The 7,194-nt window shown below is 46.2% G+C and overlaps 1 long non-coding RNA gene across 1 annotated transcript; it reads right to left on the reverse strand.

Moving 5' to 3' along the window:
* Window positions 1–2,587: 2,587 nt before the first annotated feature.
* Window positions 2,588–6,577, reverse strand: LOC115274009. The gene is made up of 3 exons (XR_003901045.1): window positions 6,511–6,577; window positions 3,467–3,616; window positions 2,588–2,748 (listed from the first exon to the last, which is right to left on the reverse strand). It is a non-coding gene; the product is annotated as an uncharacterized LOC115274009 (long non-coding RNA).
* Window positions 6,578–7,194: the final 617 nt, after the last annotated feature.

Raw genomic sequence — 7,194 nt, forward strand, 5'->3', positions numbered from 1 at the left:
CATCAGGGTGCTGTAGGCATGACCCGTGTGTGACAAATGACACGTGTTGCCGCTGATGTGATGGAGCTGCCTCCCAGCCCTTCTCAGGTCAACAGACAGGGCCACAGATGGCAGCCAGCCCTGCACTTTCCTCTCCAGAAGCTCCTGAAGGTCAGTGCAACACTCAAGCCACCTGAGAGCAAAGGTCTAATGATCACCAGCACTTACCTAATCAAGGATGAGTTTCATTACCCTTTCAAGGAGATTTAGCAGGAGAAAACGCAAGCCCTGGTCAGAGCCTTGAAATCTGAGTGAAATTATTGGCCTACTGGGTAACGAGGGCAAATGTGCACATTCTCCCTCCCGATGCTTCTCAAAGCTCAGAGAGGCTGCCACAGACATCAGTCAGACACTGCCCCGATGCCGGTCATAAAGCAACAGCAATGTGTAGGCCCCAAGAGTCTGTGGCTCAGTGAGCAGCCCAGCTGCCTCAGATGGGCTTGGCTAACTCGGCTGGGCATGCTCTCCGGCCAGCTGCCTACGGTGGCCTCGACTAGGATGAGGCCACTCTGCCTCGCAGGTCCCTCACCTTCCGGGGGGCTGGCCTGGGAAGCCTTCCTAGGGAAGACAGCAGAGCAAGAGAGTGAGCAGAAGCCGGCAACACCTCTGTAGAAGTCAAGCTCAGAACCGGCACGTCATCACTTCCGCCATGTTCTGTGGGCGACCCAGCCTCCTGACGAGGCCCAGAGTCAATGCGTGGGAAAGCAGATTCCACCCCTTGGTGGGAAGAGCTGCGGAGTCACGTGGCAAAGGGCATCCATCCAGAGACAAGCGAACGATTGTGGTTATTGTCCTCAATATAACAGCTTTATTGAGATATAATTCACATACCATACAATTCACTCATTTAAAGGGTACAATTCAATGGCTTTTGGTGTGTTTACAGAGTTGTGCAATCGTCACCACAATCAATTTTAGAATATTTTCTTAACCCCGGAAAGAAACCCCATGCCCATTAGCAATCACTCCTCATTTCCCTCCAGCTTCCCCGCCGCCCTCGTCCTCAACAACCACTACTCTACTTTCCATCTCCATAGATATCAGGGTGTGGCTAGTTTTGCAAGCCATCTGTCCACACAGCCTCTCCCTCTGAAGGACTGATACGAAATACGCTATTCCGTGAACAAAAGAACTCCAGTCTAGTTGGATAAATAACCCAGTTCCTGCTGCCCCAGAAGGGGGGTTGGGCTAATGGGCGCTGAGATGAGGGCACGCTTGCCCCTGCCAGGTGTCCCAGCCTTGATCTGAAGCAGCCGTCCCCTACCAGAACCTCCGCGGAGAGGACCCCTGTCCCCTTCCTAGGTGGACACATCTGGCCTCAACCAGGGGCAGGCTGGCTTGAAAGTCCATGTAAAGTCTGCAAGAACTTCTAGGTTAAGGAAAGTTCAACCATGTTTTTCTCCCATGTTTTCCCCTCCACTCTTCTCCATCTGCAAATGGAACCAAGAGTGTTGAAATGTTGCATGGAAAAAAAGAAAGAAAAGAGAGAGACTCTCATGGTATTTCTGATCCAAGCAGAAGCAGAAAGTGCCATGGGACCTCGTGGGAAGACCTTTTCTCAATGATTTTCAGTTGAATTTTTACAGGCCCATGAGGTTAGGATAGTTAAACAAACTTTGGATAAATGCCGCTGGCTTTTTATTCATTTATGAACTAACCCTTCAATTCTTTTGAGGTTCAACCATCAGCACTTTCTTCAGAGCCTGAAAACAAAATGTTTCAATATGATTGGAATACACAGTGTTCAGAAAATGTCATAAAATGGAAAATAAAAGCCTGGCATTTCATTTAATAGAATTATTCAGAGACTTCTTCATAAAGTTCGTTTACACAGAAATTCATTTGGGTCGAGCTGAGTAAATCAGCAAATTAGCTAGGCTAGTCCCTGACTTAATTCAGCGGCATTTCAGAATTCCAAACTCTCTGCCCAGTTGGCTCTGTCTGCCTGCGGATTTCAAATGTCTCACCATGAGGAACAGCCAGGAGAAAACTGTAAATTTGATCCTCCAAGTGAGAGAAGCTATAGAGGCCTGCACTGTCCTGTCGCGGGTCCGACAAAGCCACTGGAACGAAATGGGGTCTTATGAATAACGTCAAGATTGTCTCCTCAAACTGACCCCCCCTTGTTTTCCTTCCGCTTCGAGGGGAGGACAGCTGGAGCCAGACAAACTCAGAGGCGTTACATCAGGGAGAAACGGGGAGGGGGAGAGGGAGAGAAGAGATGGGGAAAGAGGGGGAGAAAGGGAGAGAGAGAAAGAAGGAGGGAGAGAGGGAAAGAGAGTAGAGAGAGAGGGAGAGAAGGAGAGAGAAACAGAGAAGGAGAGAGATGGGAAAGAGAGGAAGAGAGGAGAGAGAGAGAGAGAGGGAAAGAGAGAGATGGAGAGAGGTAGAGAAAGAAGAAGAGAGGCATAGGGAGGGGGAGAGAGAGAGAGAAGAGGGGAGGGTTGCCAAGGACTGAGCACAGCACATTGTGTCTGTAACTGTTCCTTTTTTCAGAACTATTCAAGAGGGGAGAAAGAAGCAAGGAGGGAGGAAAGAGAAGCAGAGATGGAGCCTCAATATGGCACCTATGAGTGTTTTGTTTGTTTCAACAGAGAAAGACTCCAGGAACATAGGAAAGTGAGCTGAAGGGGAGCTGGGGGGCAGACTCCGCTGCCAAGCCGGCCTTTTCTCTGTAAAGCTTTTGTTTCTTCAAAGGTGCCATAAAGCCTGAAAGGAAAAGAAATGAGGAGCTCGAATGTTATTCTTTTCAGATCTTTCTTTCGCTGTTGACTTTGATTTCATACTGCACAGCCCGCCCACCTTGGCCTCGCTTCCTTCCCCAACCGCCCACCTTGGCCTCACTTCCTTTCCGCCCGGGTGCTTTGGTGCCGTGGATAAAGTCTATCAGCCCGCAGCGGGCTTGTCATTAGCAAGGCAAGTAATAGCACACACATAATGCATCTGGATGGATTCCCTTACACCCTGCAAAGTGACATCTTGTCTTGGACTTCCATATTTTAAAGACTTCCTTGAGACTCTCTTGCAGAATCTGGGGACTGCCAGAGCCCTTGAGGACCCATAGAGTGTGACTGTGAAGCCACGTGCCAGAAGAAAAGAAATGCATGCAATGGCAAAACCTTCTTGATTTGTCCTAGAATCTTACACTTTACCTGGGACCTTCATACTCCTTCTAAATATATTTCGGTTCCTTCCCCAGGAAGATGAATAATAGGAAAAAGTGACTCGTTAAGGACCATGTTTTCTTCTCACTCCATCTCCCGAGGTTGTAGGTTCAAAAACAAATAACCAAACGCCTCAGTGAAAGTTCTGTTCTCATCTGTTCTTGCACTTTCTCTTCCTAACCGCAGCCCCCTTTTCCTCCTACAAGTGCCAACTCCAGGTCCTTGATCTTTCTAATTCACACTTGAGTTTGATATTTGAGTACCTGTGATTCCAGGCGTTGTGCAAGGCACTGAGAGTGTCTGAGTGAGCAAGACACAGTCCGGGTCCCCAGGCGCCTCCTGGGCCAGCGAGAGAGACTGCAGTAGCGTGTGAGACGTTCTCACCAGAGGTGTATACACAAGCCGCCCAGCACCTAGAGAAGGAAAGCACAGACTTTATTGGGGAAGTCAGAGATAACTTCATGGGGGAGGGCTGATATTTTCACAGGATATTAATATGACGTCAGGGCTTTCAAGGCGGAGAAATGAGAAGAAAGTGTTGCAGGAGCAGGTGCAGGGATGGGTCTGGGCAGCTCACACTGTGCTCGGGAGAGAGTCTTGTAAGACCAGAGCTCAGAGCCTGCCGTGCCGAGGAGTAAAGAATAATCCCAATGTGGCCGCTTGACAAGGGCCCTGTTTTCCTGAAGAAGGTGCCGGGGCTTTTATAATATATCTTAGATGGTACTACTAGACAACTGGAAGGTGGCTGGGCAAGTGGGAGGACCAGGAACAAGATCACCTGTCAGGAAGGTATTGCAATCACCTAAGGAAGGGAGGGGCCGAGGTAAGAGGTTTCAGAGGTGAATGGACTTGATGCAGTGACTCAGGGCATGAGGCTTAAAGGAAAGGACTGAGGCTGCCTGAGCGGTCTAGATAACACCAGAAAGCTAATAGTGGTGGCATTGCATGACCGTGGGACAAAACCATGGGGATGATGTGAGGGGCAGGGGATAAGAAAGGCAGAGGAAGCGACTTCAGTTTGTTCATAGTCAAGATGCCTGTGTGATCCATCCACGTGGAATTATCCAGGAAGCCACTGAAGTGCAGAAATGATTTTGAGGAAGGACTGGGTCCGGGAGAGAAAAATGTGGCATTTGTGAGCATGTCAAGCACAGCCTAAAGTCTTTAGAAGACTGAAATGACCCAGAAACATTCCATAAAAAGAGGAGCAGAGCATGAAGTGTCTTGACAAGTTCCTGATATAAAATACAATAAGATATAAGCCTTGTCCCCAACTCCTGTAAAAGGGCAAAGGATGGAGGCGCCGGGGCAGCTCCGCTGCTTAGGTGCCGACTTCAGCTCAGATAGTGATCTCGCAGTTCGTGCATCTAAGCTCCGTGTTGTGCTCTCTGCTGACAGCTCAGAGCCTGGAGTCTGCTTCTCATCCTGTGTCTCTTCTCTCTGCCCTTCTCTGCCTCTCTCTCTTTCTCCAAAACAAAATAAACATTTTTTAAAAAGGCAAAAGATTTGCATATCCCAGGAGACAATGGATATCAAACCAATAAATACAGTAAGATATCATAAGCCATTGAAAATGGTGAGAATTTAGTGATTGCATGGGTGGCTTAGAGCAGAATGTTGAGAGTAGGCAATGGGAAAGAAAGAGGAGAGGACAGGAGAGCCTCTCAGAGGAAGAGAGTTAGAACTGGTCCCTGAAGGCAGCAGGAATTCAACAGGCAGATGAACAGTGGGACAGCAGCCCAAGGGACAGCAGGAACAGAGCCATCGAGGTGTGAAGCATCCATGTTCCTTGAGCTGGGCCATAGCTGGGAGTAGAAGGTAGGGGAGGGGCCGTGGTGACGGAAGAGGCTGAGGGTACGCTCAGGGGCCAGACTATGGGGAATTTGAACTGCATCTTGTAATCGAGGGAGAAATACCAAAGAATTAGGCAACATGGTAACATGGTCAGGTTTACAGTTTTGAAAGATTGTTTTGGCATTTGATAGAGGGACACTTGAAGAAGTCTGAGATGTAAAGGAGGCAGACTGATCAGAAAGCTATTCTATCTGCAGATGAGAAAAAGCAATGATTTGAAATATGAGCATGGTGGAAAGAGACCACAAATAGGAAGAAGAGAAAGAAGAATCAGTAAGAATTGGGTGCTGGTGGGGCTATTGAGGAATGAAGCAATTAAGAGTAAAAAATACCTCTTGGTTTCAGACGGGGGGCTGGTAGACTTAGGTGTTGCAGCCTTCAACAGGAAATCAAGGCAGAAAAGTCGTTAGGGATAATGCTGAGACAAGATGTAGAGAGGCGGGCGGGGGGGGCTTGAGAAAAGTGGCCATCAAGTTCTGGGGTAGGGAGGCTCCATGTTGTCCATGTTATGATGACTATTGGCATGTCTATGTTGAGCCCTTAAATGACTATTTTTTTTACCATTAAAATGTTGATATACAAATTGTTACATTAAAAATCATATATTCAAATCTTTATCTGCAGATGTTAACCTATCCCAAACTTCTCTCAAATTTCCAATAAGCACTTTCCTGCTAGACAACCAGCTAGACACAGCCACATTCACAGAACAACAAAAGTAGCGACACTGGAAGAATGTCTAGCTGACTACTTCATCAATCCATGCGGGAACTCAAATTCCTCTCAATATACTCATTCACATTCTAGTTTGAATTTTTATCACAGTGTAAAATAATGTAATGGGCAAAAAGCACAAAACTTACAGCAATAGTAGGTACCAGATACTCCAAAATTTTCTGAACATAATAATGTCTTCCAGAGATGGAAACATGGATTATCTGCAAATAATTATCTAACAACTATTGTGTAATGGCATTACTCATCTCTTCTCTGGGATAATATCATCATTGAAAACTACCATGTGTTTGCTAAGCAAACCTGTCACTTCTTTTAGCATATTTACAGAGTAAGTTTTATGACAATTCTCTGCTCTTCCCAAAAGCCAAGCCAAATATTTATTCCCCTAGAGTAGCTAACAAAGCAGGTACCACCAAAATAAAAGACAATTGAGAATAATTTGTAGTATAAACTTGATTTTTTACTTAAAAAGGAATGATTAAAAATGCACACTTTATCAGCATCGATTTGTCTGGTGACCAATTCTACTAAAACTCTCCCATTACTAGAAGGACCACAAGTAGAGAGGACATAGTAAAAATAAGGGCAAGAGAAGGGGTGAGTTTGGAGAGGCACAGAAAATACAAGGCAGAAACACTCTAAATGCACAGCTTCAAGACTCCCAAGTGAGTCATTACCATTCTTCCATTTCATAGCTTGAGATAAGTCATTTTACCAGTTTTCTCTGTCTAAGAGTTCTGCTTCCATTTTAGGATATAGAGAGCTTCAATAGGTCTTTGCTCCCACCCAAACAATGAGAAAAAAAGATAGGATAATCTATAAGTCTTACATTTTCTTGAGTTGATGTCACAAGGTAACTAAGTGAGCTGAATTCTGAATGGTGACAACCTCTCCTAGGAGACATAAGACATGCGAGTGGTTTTACCTTTGGCAGTGCGTGGGAAAGACTCGATGCCAGGAAAGCAAATACAAAGAGAAAAGCTGCAATTTTAACAAACTTTTAGAGACCAAGAGTGGGCTACAATTAGAATTTTACATCCTTGGGAGCCTTGAACATGAAAGGAGTCCACAAGCCCTCACAAGCTCTTTCCACAGGCCAGAGCTAGGTGCTTGCAAGAAAGACTGGGGGAAGAGAGAAGACGTACATAGGCCCCCTCGTTGGAGCACATACACTAAACCCTACTTCCCCTAACTTCCTCTCATATTAAGGAAAAGTTTCAAACCGTTGAGGAAGGGACAGGAAATCCCTACCTCAACCCAGGACAGAGGCAAAGACCCACTGTCTCTATAGAAGAGGTAGAAACAAAATATATTTCTCTTGCTCCAAACAGTAGCCTTGAAATCTCCTTCCCGAAGAAGGGCAGGAAACACTCACCCACCAAAGACACGCGTACAGACA

This window comes from Suricata suricatta, chromosome 2, assembly GCF_006229205.1.
Source record: "Suricata suricatta isolate VVHF042 chromosome 2, meerkat_22Aug2017_6uvM2_HiC, whole genome shotgun sequence".
NCBI lineage: Eukaryota > Metazoa > Chordata > Mammalia > Carnivora > Herpestidae > Suricata > Suricata suricatta.